Source organism: Ursus arctos, unplaced genomic scaffold (genome assembly GCF_023065955.2).
Source record: "Ursus arctos isolate Adak ecotype North America unplaced genomic scaffold, UrsArc2.0 scaffold_9, whole genome shotgun sequence".
In the NCBI taxonomy this organism is placed as follows: domain Eukaryota; kingdom Metazoa; phylum Chordata; class Mammalia; order Carnivora; family Ursidae; genus Ursus; species Ursus arctos.
Window position 1 is genome coordinate 3322812 of NW_026623111.1, and position 14005 is coordinate 3336816.

The window sequence follows — 14005 nt, forward strand, 5'->3', positions numbered from 1 at the left end:
CATCGTAAAAGGCCACGTGCGAGGCACTGAGAATCTTACTAATAAAGGCAGGATAATGTCAAAGACGTTTACTGATCTCCACTCTGAGCAGCGCACGACATGCTCAAACCAGTGTCATCCTCACAACTGCCCTAAAAAGGTGGGAACGCTGTCCAGCTGGATGCTGAACACAGGCAGAGTTAGGCACCTTGCACCAGCAGGTGAAGCCAGGCTCCCCACCAGGTGGGCAGCCCCCCCGGGCCTCCACCCCTGCTGGCCTGCAGCTGCCGTAACCAAGACCAACAACCCAAATGTAATGCTCTCAGCCCCTGGTAGCTCCTCCACTCAGCTTCCGCCCTGATGCCCACATAGGGGAAGGGTCTTGCTCCAGGTCGCACTGACAGGGCAAGCTGGGTCAGGAAGAAGACACCGGATCCTTTCTAGTGCTCCTTCCATCACAGTGCACTTGTGTTCTGGGAGAAAGTCCCGGGTGGGCAGGGATTAGAGCCTGTTGCTGCAGACCTAGCCACCCTGCCAGGCTAGGGTGTGTGCGGCGGGCACTGACTGGCCTGGCCTATGGCTGATTCTGCGGGATTGGGCTGTTCCCTGAGCCCCCGTCTGGGGTAGGTGGATGCCGCTGAGGGCAGGTTAGAATATCGGCTCCTGCATCGGTATTCCATTTAGAGTCCGTATTTCCAGCGGTCAGCATCTCTCAAGAGCCTTGGCCCAAGCCAAATGTCCTCCTGCCACCTCGGCCCGCCACACCAGGTCCCTCCTGAATGCTAGCCCCAGTCCAGCCTGAACCCCAAAGTCCCCTTTTGTCACTACCACGCACCAGCGGGTTCCACCTGCTCCCCCTGATTTCCTGACGCCCAACCCTAGTCTTTCCCTCTCCTGTACCAAGACCCCGCCCTGTGCTGGGCGCCTGACATCACAGAGGGCAGCAGGTGACAGCAGGGCGCTGGGGCCCCAGGACTGCCATGGGGTAGGACGCACCCCCGTCCTCGGGCGCCAGACAGTGCAGCGCGCCGGGAGCCGGCGACCTGGTGTTCTAGACTGGGAGTCAGGAGCCCAGCGCCAAAATCCCAGCCCGCGCCTCGCCCAGCCTCAGTTTCCCTGTCTGCAAACTAGGGAAGGTGGGGGGGTGGTCCAGACGGTCTTCGGGCCCCTTGCAGCTCCACGACACAAGAAGAGCTACACCAAGCTTCCGTCCCTGGGTCTCCCTCCGCGCCACTCCCGGGATCCCGAAAGCCGCTGCCAGCCAGAACGCCAGCCAGGCCGCGAAGGCAGCCCTGAAGAGACAAATCAAGCGGCTGCGGGAGGAGGCAGCGGCGTCGCCTGCCTGCGCGTGCGTGGGGCGCGCTGCCTGCCGGGACTTGTAGTCCATCCATGCGGCAGCTGAGCGACGAAGGCGGAGCGGCAGGGGTGCTACGCCTACACTTCCCAGGGTGCGTCCCGCCCGCGGTGCGGCGGGGGCGGGGCGGGGCGGGCGGAGCTGCGCTTAGGGGCGGGGCCGGCGGGGGCGGGGCCGGCGGGGCGGGGCCGGCTCGCCGGGGGGCTGCGGCGGCGCTGCGGGCGGGCGCGGACCTTGCCCAGGGCCGGCCGACCGGCGGGCCGGCTGGCGATCGCGCGGGTGCGGCACCTGCGGACAGGAGCGTCCGGCTGCAGCAGCGCCGGACCGCCCGCCTCCCAGCTACCGCTGAGATGAGTGCAGGTGAGTGTGGGGACCGAGGGACCGGCACGTCCCTGAGCTGGATCGCCGCGCAGCAAGAGCTGTAGAGGCATTCTGGGGCTGCACCTGCAGCGCAAGGGAAGTCACCCAGTGCTGTACCCAACTTTTACCCCAGGGTCTTGCAAACCCTAGGGGCCTGTCCGCAGCCCTCTGCCCCTGCGCCCGGGGTGCGTGCAGTTCTGCAGCGCGGGCTGGGGACCCCCTTCCCACCGCGTCGGCCAGGATGGCTGCGCTTGGCTGTCTGGAAGGCGCCACTTTTTTTGCTTCTCACGAGTCCCGGGTCGCTGCAGGTCGCAGAAGGCGACCGGTATGGGTGAGGGGCGCAGGGCCGCCATAGACCCTGCTACGGAGAGGTGTGATCACACGGGGGGCTTTGCTGCAGGGGGCTCCGCCCTTGCGCGGCTCTCGCTCCGCCTGAGCGGGGGGGGGGGGGCGGCGTCAGGCCAACCCCTGGCGCCCTGGGTTCGCCTGCTGTAGATTTGGGGGCGCAGAGCCCGCAGGTGTGTGCGGCCCGCCCCATCTCCCTCCAGTCAGCATCTCTCCGCCTCCCCCCTCCCCCGCGCATCCCCACTGCTGCCTCCCGCCGCACCCACCGGATCTGACAGCCTCTGTGCGGGCCCTGGAAAATCCCACGGCGTCACAAGCCAGCCGCGCCTATTGCGCTTGGGGAAACTGAGACCAACAGCAGGGAGGCCTTGGCATGAAAAGTCTGATGCGCGACCGGCCGGAGGAGCCCGGTTTTGAGAGTCTCCTGTGGCCCCGCACTGAGCCGAGGGTTAGTCCCTACATTCCCCGTCAGGGAGGGGCTGACACCCCATTTTTCAGGGTGCTACCAAGGCTCACCAGGCTTGAGTCACTTGCTCAGCTCATGCAGCGGGGTGGGGATTTGAACCTGGTGCTCCCTGACTCCTGTGATCTTTCCTCTGAGCCTGTCTGGCCACAGACTGCAGTATGGCCCTTGGCCATGGTGCAGAAAAAAGTCTGGACAAGCTGGGGGAAAATCGGACTGGGGTGGGGGGTAGTGTGCATTTGGTGAGTGCTTGCTCCCTGCTCTGGGTTTAGGGGGGCTGTTTCCAGGGACCCATCTCACCGGGGAAATCGTCCCCTCCCCCCCAACCTGGGAAGGAGGGACCACACTGGCCGTGGGCGTTGGGAGAGTGGCTGAGAGCAAATGGCAGGCAGCGGGAGGCAGAATTCTCTAGAAAAGGATTTCTGAAATGGCCAGCCTCTTATCTGGAGGTGGCTGGGGAGCAGGGCACCCTGAGACCTGGCAGAACCTCCAGACACGTTTATCTAATGGCAGGTGGGGATAATGGCAGGGTGCACACAGGGTAATTCTAGGCTTTCTGTGATCATAATTGTTACCTCTGGTCGCCCCTGTAATCAGGGGGAGCCCTGGAAGGAGCACTGGCATTTGTGGTTGTCCTGGGAGAAGGGCTATGTGGGCACTGGGGTCTGTTGGGGTAGTGGCCTGATTCGAACGAGCAAGGGGCCTGGGGTTTGCACCATACTGTCTGCCTGGTGGCAAATTGCGATCTGGCAAATGGTGGCAACTTCCTGAGCTCGGCTTCCTGACGTGTGAAAGCAGTGCTGTGGACGGTGAGATTCGAGTGGGAAACTGCACACATAGTAGGTCCTCAGTGGCTTGTGATGGTCCCTGCCGGAGGGTCATGCTCCCCTCAGTCTCCGTGAGTTAGCTCAGCCCTTCGGAACTGCCAGTTAGCCTGCTCCCCGTCTTCCTGCAGCTCCTGCCCCGATGCGTCCCCAGGCTACCCCGCAGTGGGGGAGAGCGTGGCCCCAGTGCCCGGCTCCCGGCTCTCGCGTCTGGCCATTGGGCATGTCTGGCGGGCCAGGGGCTTCTGTCATCAAGGAGGGCGGGTCCCCTGACGCTCCCGCCAAGAAGACTCACACTGTCTGGGAACTTGGTGCCAGCCGGTGTGGGCGGGCATCATCTGGTCCAGTGTCCAGCTGCCCACATGGGCCCTCGGGTCAAAGCCTGAGGCAACCTGTAAACCTCCCCGGGTTGGAGGCTCCCCTCTCCTTCATGCTGCCAGGCTGAGCCATGGCTTCCTTCAGTCAGGTGACCCATGGCGCCTTTGAGACGGCCTGGTGTGGCCTCAGGGCCTCACGTATTTGCCTACTTGTTTTGTGGCTCATTGATTTCGGGCGGCCAGGGAAATTGTCAGAAGTGGCATTCTGTGTCAGGCCTAGATCCAAATCCAGTGCACTCCCTATGGGTTCCCTGTGCCTCAGTTTCCCCACCGTATGGAGGGAATGCCCTTAGCTCTCTGCCTGCAGCCCTGGCCCATGCGTATGGGACCTAGTAGATGAGGTCTGTGGCGGTGGCCTCATAACGTGACAACCCCTGGAGTCACAACAGGCAAGGTGGGGCCGAAGAGGGGACCTGAGCTGGGAGGGGCTCCAGGGCCAGTTCTGCCCCCATTGGTGCCAGGTCCTTGAGCAAGCCCCATGTTCTCTCTGGGCCTAGATGCCATCCCCGGTGGCTGCACCCTGGCAGATGGGAGCCCTCCAGGTGGTCAGAGGCTCCCGGCGGGCTGTGCTGGTCGGCCAGGGTCGGGTAAGAAAGCACCACGGGCAGGATGGCTTAAACCACAGACGTTTATTCTCTCACTGCTGGAGGCCGAAGTCCAAGTTCAAGGTGTGGGCTGGGTTGGTTCCCGCTGCCGCCTTCCTTCTTCTTTTTTTTTAAGATTTTATTTATTTATTTGACAGAGAGAGAGAGACAGCCAGTGAGGGAGGGAACACAGGCAGGGGGAGTGGGGGAGGAAGAAGCAGGTTCCCAGCGGAGGAGCCTGATGTGGGGCTCGATCCTAGGACCCTGGAATCAGGCCCTGAGCCGAAGGAAGACGCCCAATGATTGAGCCACCCAGGCGCCCCTGCCACCTTCCTTCTTGACTCGTAGATGGCTGTCTTCTCTCTGTGTCCACAGGGCTTTCCTTAAGTATATGCGTGTCCAAATTTCCTCCTCTTGTAAGGACACCAGTCATATTTAATTAGGACCACCTGCCTGGCCTCGTTTTACCTTACTTACTCTGTGAAGTCCCCCTATCCAAATACAGTCACATTCTGAGGTCCTAGCGGTTAGGACTTCAGCGGGACGTAATTCAGCCCATAACGGGGGCAGGACCAGGTGGAGAGCCCGGGGGGCTGGCTCAGCCGTCTTGTGCTCACGGCTGCCAGGTTAGGATTCCGGAGCTGGAAGGGACCTAGAAGATGCTGCCATCCAAACCCACTCCCATGCACAGAGGGGAAACTGAGGCCCAGAGAAGGAAAAGCCACTGTCCAGGCTCCAGGAGAGAGTGTGACAGAGCCAGGACCTGAGCCCCAGTCCCCGAGCCCCAGTCCCCTACTCTGGTTGGCACAGCCCTGGGTCTCTGAAACAGAGACCCGTCTCTTCACCTAACCCAAGTGTGGACAAGGACATCACCACAAAGATGTTCACGTCACTACGACGGAAAGTCAGAGGCTGCCCAAATGTGGAGGGGAGCAACGGATATCAGCCAGCTGTGCGGTCCCTCATTCAGTGGCCAAAGGCTTCCCGCCCACGCACCGTGGGCCCAGCAGGAGCAGACACAGTCCACCTCCCGCCAAAGCTGCTCACGCTCGGGGGGAGTGGGGGGCGCATTCTAGCCAACAGTGTGTGAGGAGATTTTAATGTGAGGAGCGGTGCTCAAGCAAACCAGTTTAACTCTGAAAGCAGCGGATGGCAGAATCGTACGTCCCACTGTGATCTCGAGTCTGCAAGCACAGTAAAGGGGGAAAATCTGGAAGGACGCACGTCCAGACGTTCACAGTGGTCTCCCTCTCTAGCGTAAAGAGGGGAAAGAGGTATTTCCCACATCTGCGTCTTTATACTTTCTGCGACTTTCTGAACTTTTCATGGTGATGTGTGCTTCTCTTTTGCAATTAAAAATCCAGTGAAAATGAGGGAGCAGTGCTGCCAGGTCTAAAGAGGGCGCGTGGAAAGTCCATGACTCGGTGGGAGGCCCAGACCATTCTGTGCCGCAGGCGCTGCTGTCCTTTGGCTCGGAGTGGAGGTGGACGGGACTCAGGAGCTTCCCACAGGCAGGGGCTGGTGCCCGGCCCCCTGAGCGACTCCATCTGAATTAGATGCAGCCGAAGACAAATCACCCTGACCCAGAAAGTCCGAAATTGCATCTGAACAGGACAGTTGTTGCCCAAGACCCAGCTGGCGCTCCCTGGCTCAGCTCCGATCTCTTTCCTCTGATGTACAGAGTTGCTCCCTCACCCGCCACCCGAGCCCCTTTGATTCTTTACGGTTTCTGTCAATGAGGTAGTTTGGGGGTCGTTGGCATGTCTTCTAGAATCTGCTCTGACTTTGGTGAACTTTTGGCGAGTCGGGTCTTACTGTCCCAGAAAAGGGAGCGTGACCTTTGGTCATGGAGAAGTCACCTGTCTAACGCCCTGACCCTCCAGAGCGTCCTCTGGAGTGCGGGAGAGCTGCGAGCTGGCCGGAGAAAACGGGCACATCCGGGTGACGAAAGGAGAGGGTGGGAAGGGGTCCGGCCGGTGGTGTCTGTCCTGGCACTGGCCACGGTTGCTGATGGCAGCAGCTGCCAGGACGTGGGCCCCTCCTCTGCCCTGACACGGGGCTTCCTCGCACCCCTGGTTCTGCTCCTGCCCTGCAGGACGCGGTACGGCCTCCCCTGAATCGGGCCTGTCGGGCTCGTTGCAGCTCTGCCCCCACTAGCATTATAGATCATCAGCCCTCTCTGCGCTTCTGAGGCTCCCTTCCCCGGGGTCTCGGTAGGGACCGACGGTGCAGGTCCTGACACGTGGGAGAGGCTGGCAAGGGCAGTTAAAGTAGTTGCAACAGGAGAGCACGGGCGGTGTTCAGATAGCAGCCCGTTTCTGGATGATGACCGCGTTGCGAGCTGCTGAGGGACTGGCCAGCCCGGATGGGCTGAGAACAGCAGGCCTCGAGGCTGCGAGGGCGCGGGGCCCGGCAACCTGAGCGGAGCGTCTTTGTTTACTTGGGGATGTTTCCATCCCTGAGGTCTCTAGGGTGTCGGGCAGCACCCTACTTCAGTGTCACGGCAGCCGCGGCTCCGGGGACGCTCCCTCGGGCCCCACGCCTGGCCTGATGCTCTTACACCCTCTCACAGCTTCAAGGGCTGGGGCGTCCCTGCTCACAGGTGGGGGAGCAGATGCCCAGCAGGGGCTGTCCGTTGCCTGGCAGCACGCCACACCACCTATGAACAGCAGAGCTGGACGTGAACCCCGGTGTGCCCAGACGCTCATCTTTCCGACCGGGTGGGCTCTGTCTGTCTGCCCCCACCCCGCCCCCATGCCTGCGAGAGCCGGCTTCCCTGGGCGATTTACAGCCCCCTTGTGGTGTGGGGCTGAGTGGGATGGATAAGGCTTGACCATTTGGGACATCGTGATAGTGTTTCGTCCCGACAGGGGGTTTAGAGGGCCCATCTTCTCAGCTGGGCCGTGAACCATATTTGCATCTTCCTGCTGTGGCACCTGCCTGCCCGGAGCCAGACTGACACCTGCTCTGTCTGCCTCGAGGGCATGCTCTTTCCTCTGCCTTCTCCAGGGGCTCCCGCCTGGGGCCTGGCACAGCCCAGGGGCCACTTCCAGAAGCGCAGAGCATGAAGGACATTTCACCATGTCAAGCCCACGTGCCTGTCTGTAACCTTGACCCTCTGGCCCCAGCTCTCCCTTCCGGCAGGTCCTCGAGGCCTTCTAGAGCTGCCCGTGCCCGCTGCAAGGCAACAGCCACGGCCGTCCTGTGCCAAGGCTGCAGCTCCCGGCCCAGCCCCACTGCTGGTGCCTGAGCTCCTGGGAGTCCCGGCCCCACTCACCCGGACGCTGTGTGACCTCAGGCAGGCTGTCTTCCCTCTCTGGGCCTCAGGGTCCCCATCTGTAAAGATGGGGGCTACCACCATCCTCAGGGCTGTGACCCGCTTCTGACAACCCTGTCTCCTACACTGTTCCCAGAGCGATTTGTCTGGGTTCGAGGCTAAGCCAGCATTTTCAGGGAACCATGGGCCCCCGTCATCCTTTTCTGCCACATAGACCTTGTCTGACAATTTCGTGGCAGGAAGCACTTGCCCTTTACTTGGAGGCTTCCTGATATAAGGGGTTTCTCTGCAGCCTGCCAGGGAAGCCACGTCTGTGAGTGTCTGTCTGGTGCCTGAGCCGGGAGACCCGAGTCCTCCTCGTCCGTGGGCAGGACTGGGGAACGTGGAAGGTGTGCCGGGATCCTGTGGCACTCACTTTCCCCTAGATGCCACCGTCAACAAGCCCCACTAGGTGCGCGGCTGGTCCTGGGCGCCTTCTGCCCCTGGTGGGCTTCTAGGCTGGTGGCGAGCCAGGCCTGTACGAAAGAGGTTCTGTCCTATGCCGTTTGCCTTGCCTGAAGATTTCTAAGTTACCAGGGAGGCCGTCTTGACAGCTTGGAAAGTATGGTTGATGGCTTTGGGGTCAGGCTCACCTGGGCTCCGGTCCCATTCGTCACTTGCTAGTTGTGACCCAGCGACTGCATTGTGTCGTTGCTCTTTGCCTCAGTTTCCCCACCTGCAGAGGGGAGATGCCACCTCCTGCTCTTTCTGATTGCTCGAGGGCGTTGGGCGTGCAGCGCACCAGGAAGCAGGTGAAGCGGTCTCTGTCCCAGCTGTCCACACCCTGCAAAGCTCAGGGGGCCCTCAAGATGCTCAAGATGCTCGCCCGGAGGGCCCCCACAGGCTGCCCGTGACAGGTGTTTCCTGAGCGTCTGGCCAGGGAAGGGATGAATGGACGATGGACCTCGGGGCCCCTCTTCGTGCTCAGCCTCCCCAGTGTTCACCGTCGTCCTGGGCCAAGGGCTCCCAGCCAGGCCTCTCTCTGACCCTCTGCTTCTCCTCGGGCTTCGGTGGCCCCAGCATCTTACTGAGACACGACGTCTCCAAGTCCCCATTGGTGCCACAATTGGGCATGAAATTCAAGGAGCAGGAATGGCCAGGACTGTCCCCATGGCCCCCACTTCAATTTCAGATGCTTCAGTATGACCCCACCCCTGTGCCTTGCCACAGCCTGGGTTCAGCTTCCCCTGGTGACAAGGACATGGATGCAGGTGGATTGCCGGGGAAATGCCCCCAGCAAGCACAAATAAAGAGGGCAAGGGCTGAGACGGGAGAGGAGGGGAGAGGAGGGGCGTTTGCATGGGTGGGCAGCCGTGGTGGGCCTGCTCCTCAGAACCGTCCCTTGGGTGGGGAGTGGGATGCTGGGGTCTTTAACCTCCAGGGTGGAGGGCCGGTCCTGGGCGAGCACAGTGCCGCCCTCCCCTGCGCGGAGTGAGCAAGTGTCCACCGGGCTTGGAGGCCTCGGGCTGCAAAGCAAAATGACAGACGTATGGGCTTGCGGTGCGGAGGGGTCAGTGAGCACCTGTCCCCATCTGCCACAGGAGACCTAGCGGTGGGACGAGGACAGGTGTCACCTCTGCTGCCACTCCCACGGTGGCTCCCACGGGGGCCTGGGTACAGTCCCGCCTCAGCCCGGGTCGGGGCCACCTCTGTTCCCAGCTCTCAGCAGCCCTCAAGGGCTCAAAGCCATTCCAGAATGCTCCTTGAGTCTTTTGGCAACTATTTATTGAGCACCTACTGTGTGCAACGTGCTGTCCTCGCTCCTGATGCCCAAACAACCTTGCTTGCGCTTTTCCTGCTGCTTTACCTGCCTGCCTCCCTGCCCCCCACCCTGGGATTCCTCCTCCTCAATCTTCCCGGCTTCAACCAGAGCTCCCAACTGTCTGTGACGCAGCCCGCCCTCCTCGGAGCTGAGGGCAGTGGCCAGGGCTGAGGGCAGTGGCCAGGGCTGGGGGCAGTGGGCAGAGCTGGGGGCAGTGGACAGAGCTGGGGGCAGTGGCCGGAGCTGGGGGCAGTGGCCAGGGCTGGGGGCAGTGGCCAGAGCTGGGGGCAGTGGCCAGGGCTGGGGGCAGTGGCCAGAGCTGGGGGCAGTGGACAGAGCTGGGGACAGTGGCCGGAGCTGGGGTTTCCTGTTGAGGACTTGGTCTGGCTTGGCAGTGGTGTGGCCCAGGGCCAGGCGCTGCCCCTCTGAGGGGCTGGGGGGAGCTGAGTAATGGCCCCCAGGAGATGTCCCTGTCCTGATCCCCGGAACCAGCATCTGCTGGAGAGAGACTTTCACAGATGTGATTCCGTTAGAGGCCTCGCCCTGGGGAGACTACCCGGTGGGCCTCTCGTGATCAGGGACCCTGAGCCGAGGGAGGCAGTGGGGAGGAGGCAGAGGTCAGGGGAGAGAGGACAGAGGAGGGCCCCGAACTCGGAGCCAGGGTGCCTCCCGAGGCTGGAAAGGGCCAGCAAGGGCTTCTCCGGAGGCTCCAGGAGGACCCAGCTCCGCAGGCCCAGTCCAGACTCTGTCCCCCAGACCTGTCAGGGATTACGTCTGCTTTAAGCCTGTACGTCTGTGACCATTTGTCACAGCAGCTGCCTGACACTCAGACAGATGGCCCGCCTTCCCTGCCTTCCCCACTGCTGGGTCTGGAGGCCCAGGGAGAGGAGGGCGGTAGCATTTTGCAAAGTGGGGATTGTTCCAGACCTCCTCAGTGGTGTGGGGCTGTGTCGTGCACGCACACCGCCAGGACCTCCTGCTGCTGGAGGGGTTCCGGGAGCACCTTCATGAATAAGGAACCAGGGAGGACTGCCCTTTGAGGGAGGAGGGGCAAGGAGGGGTCAGTGTTTACTGAGAACCTCCAGGCTCGCACTCCAGCTCCCGTGGGCCTCTCTGTCCGGGCAGGGGGGGTCGTGCCCCAGGCTCTGGATGTCCGGCAGGGTGCACAGCACACTGGGTGGCTGGGGCCGGCACGAGGGGCACACGTTCCGAATGTGACTCCTGGTTATTCAGGAAGCTGGGGCTGCACACGTGTGCTGTGTCCAGTAACTCGCCAGCCAGGATTCGAGCCTGGTAAGCTCCTGGTTCCAAACCCACATCATCCCTGCTCACATCACCCTCTTGGACTTCCCTTAGCCTTCCTCTCCTGGTCATTGTCCCACTTGAATCCCAACCTCTGTGCAGTTTTAAATGGCCCACATCTGCAGGGTCTGCATTTCTCCAGCTCTAGGGGGTACAGTCTGCTCGTCCCCCTGGTGGGTGGGGAGAGGGCCCGGCACAGTCTGCTCGTCCCCCTGGTGGGTGGGGAGAGGGTCCGGCACAGTCTGCTCGTCCCCCTGGTGGGTGGGGAGAGGGTCCAGCACAGTCTGACGGCCCCCTGGTGCGTGGGGAGGGGTCTGGCAAGTCTGACTGTCCTCTGGTGAGTGGGGCAGGTTGGGGGGGGTGTCTCACACAATCTGATTTTCACTCGTCCTGGGTGAGCCTGGGTCTTCGGGTGGTTTTGAGCAGCTCCGGGGTTGGTGGGAAGATGTAGGTGGTCCAGCGGAGAGCCAGGAGAGGGGGTTCTAGCTCTGGCCATGCACCCCCAGCCCCACCCCTCCACCCTCTGAGCCTTCACTGCCTCACGTACACTTGTCTTCTGGGTCCTGCCAACCCTGTGCCTGAGTGTGGATGCCTCGGGACTGGCGTTTGCTGTTAGGCAAGCAGACCCCCCGCCATGCCCCCGGACAGGGCAGTGGCTTGCGGTGTTTCCCACCTGGGGGTCCCAGCGCTGTCTGAGGGCCCGGGGCCACCACATGCCATGACCCTTAACAGATTCCCTCCTCACATGAGCAAACCAAGCTCAAGGAATCAAGTCACTTGCCTGAGGTCATCCAGCCGGCAAGCCAAATGCCAACCCCCGAACCCACATTCCTAACTGGAGCACGGGGGCCCCCAGCATCTCTGAGTGCCCTTCCCACTGCCCCTGTGATAGCTGCAGCTCTTTTCCATGAGACATCACGGGCAGTGTTCGCCTCTCTGGGTCCCTGCCCCGTGCACCTCCCTCCCACCTGCCTCAGGTGGTCCATCCGACTGAGGGGTCAGAAATGGTTCTGGGTGCACGACCCTGTGCGGGGCACACGGAGGGTGCTGAGGACACCAGTATAGCAGGGACACTTCCCCGTATAGGTCATAACCCAGACAGGGGACATGTGCTATCAGAACCTGGCAGGGGGCGGAATGGGGATGGGACAAGAGGAATCTCTTCCACGTGGCATCAGGGAAGGCTTCCTGGAGGAGAGGACATGGAGTTGAGTCCTGAGACCAGCACGTGGGTGGTCACAGGGAGGCAGAAAGCTCAGCACAAAGGCAGGGAGGTGGGCGACAAGGGCATACCAGGATCGGCAGACTGTCCGGTGTGGCTGGAGTGGGTGAGCCGCACAGGAGGAGCCGGGCCGGGCAGCGAGGAAGTGAAGTCAGCGTGGGTGACCAGATGTGAATGCTAGCGGTGGGCCTGCCGCCCCGCTGCAGCCCCCGTGCTCCTCTGTCCAAGCCCAGACTCACTCACGGGCCTTCAGGGCCCTGTGATCCAGCTTCTCATCTGTGGTTCTGATCCAGTGGTTCCCCTGCAGCTCTGAAACCAGGCCTGGCCTGCCAAGTGCTCAGGGAGTGGTTGTGGGGTGCAGAATTACATGCTCAGCTCCCCTGCACACATCCCGTGTGCTGCAGAGGTCAGGAAACGTGATACGTCCGCAAGAAATCCCACATCCAGCTGGGTGCCTCCTTGCCTGTCTTTGGGCGGGGGGGGGGGGGGGGGGGGAGGGAGGGGGGCGGGGCACGTTGTGGGCCCGGGGCACAGCACAGGTGCTGAGGGACAGGGTGCCACCGCCAACAGTCTGCAGGCACCCCTGGGATCCTCAGGCAGGTCTTCCTGGGACCCAGTGCTGCCTTGATTGCCCTTCCCCGCAGGCCCTCTAGTTCCCTTCTGGCCAAGGCAGGCCCCTCTGAAGCCCCACAAGGCTTTGTCCTGCCGCCCATGCCGCCTCTCCCCTTCCTGCCTCAGCCCCCATCTCTTGCCACCCCAACTCCCTCTTGGCCCGAGGACCACCTGCTCTGGACCCTCCGGGGAGAATGCCCTCCTTGCCTCCTCCAGCCTCTGGGGCAGTGACCCCGCATCCCTCCCCTGCCCATCTCCCCCGGACCTCCCCTCTGTGTGTGTCCATCCTCCCTCTGCCTGCAGCCCACGGGGACGCTTGTGACCGCATTGGGGCCGCCCGGACCGTCTGAGATGTTCCCCATCTCCCGACCCTGCACCTGATACCACCTGTGATGGGAGGGCACCCCCAGCATCCGCAGGCAGCCTCCCGAGCACCCTGCTTCTGGGACCCATGCCTTCACCTCTCCCTGTGGGGTCTCCAGACTGGCCGAGGGTTTGAGAGAGTGACCTCTCCCAGGAAACAAATGTTACTGTTAACTCGGCTCAATTTAAACATCCCCAGACCCCGTGGGCTTGAGGCTGCCACAGGCTGCTGACTGGGGCGTCCGTTAGGGGAGCAGTTAGGCACCGGCTTTGGGCCTGAAATACTCTCCCGCCTTTTGACGGAGGAGCTGCTGCTGCTGGGAATCTTTCTGCAAAGGCTCTGGAACACAGACACAGATTTGGACGCAGGGCCTCGCTCACCGGAGGGCTGGCGCGGTCTGCCCGCGGTCGTCCGGCCCCGGGATGCCGGGCACGTGGATCACTGTCCGTCCACAGCGGCGGTGCCAGACCTGAGGGCCTCGACTCAACAATCCCGAGGGCCCCAAAGACCTGAGTGCACAGTATTTATCGATGTTGACTGAGTTAGAAATTAAAGCGGAGGAAATTCTAAGATCTTCGCCGATTTGCTGGATCATAGCCCTCTGTGAATGTATTTTAGTGACCGGAGAGGCATTGCTCTGCAGCTTTGCAAATCTCATTAATGTCCGGCCTAATAGGGGACAGCTGGGTGCTCGCTTCCGGCCTGCGTTCAATCAGTCGTGATGCCACCCGTCACCAGCCTCGGCAGAACGTTCCTCTCGGGAGCAGGTGCAAGTGGAGAGGGGGAATGACATCTCAGTCTTATTACAGAAATGGCTCGGACCCTGCTGACCGCCTGAGAGGGGCTTGGGGACTCCCAGGGGCCCCAGACCACACTTGGAGAGCTGCTGATAAAGGCAGAATAGTACGCGGCCATTGAGATGCTCGTGAGGGATCAGTGAGCCGCAGGCGCCGCCGCGGCCCGGGAATGAAGAACATGGTAAATAGAATTTATACACCGTTACTAGAAAATACGCAGAAAAAAACCCACTAAAAGAAAACACGTCCAAGTGCAATAGGGTTATGGGCCCTTTTGCCTTTACTTCTCATGCTGTGCTGTTTTATTTTTTCCTGCTGATTCACTTTCCGGGTCTGCCAGAGAC

General features: G+C 61.8%; 1 protein-coding gene across 2 annotated transcripts in view; it reads left to right on the forward strand.

Annotated features, from left to right (window-relative positions):
- The first annotated feature begins 1560 nt into the window (after positions 1-1560).
- The window catches only part of ABLIM2 (actin binding LIM protein family member 2), a 143853-nt gene continuing 131408 nt past the window's right edge, over positions 1561-14005 (forward strand). The window contains exon 1 of one of the 2 annotated variants that reach the window (XR_008958419.1): positions 1561-1693. The gene's annotated coding sequence lies outside the window, so the exon portion shown is untranslated. The remainder of the gene's footprint in view (positions 1694-14005) is intronic. The other variant, XR_008958429.1, reaches the window with a different exon arrangement.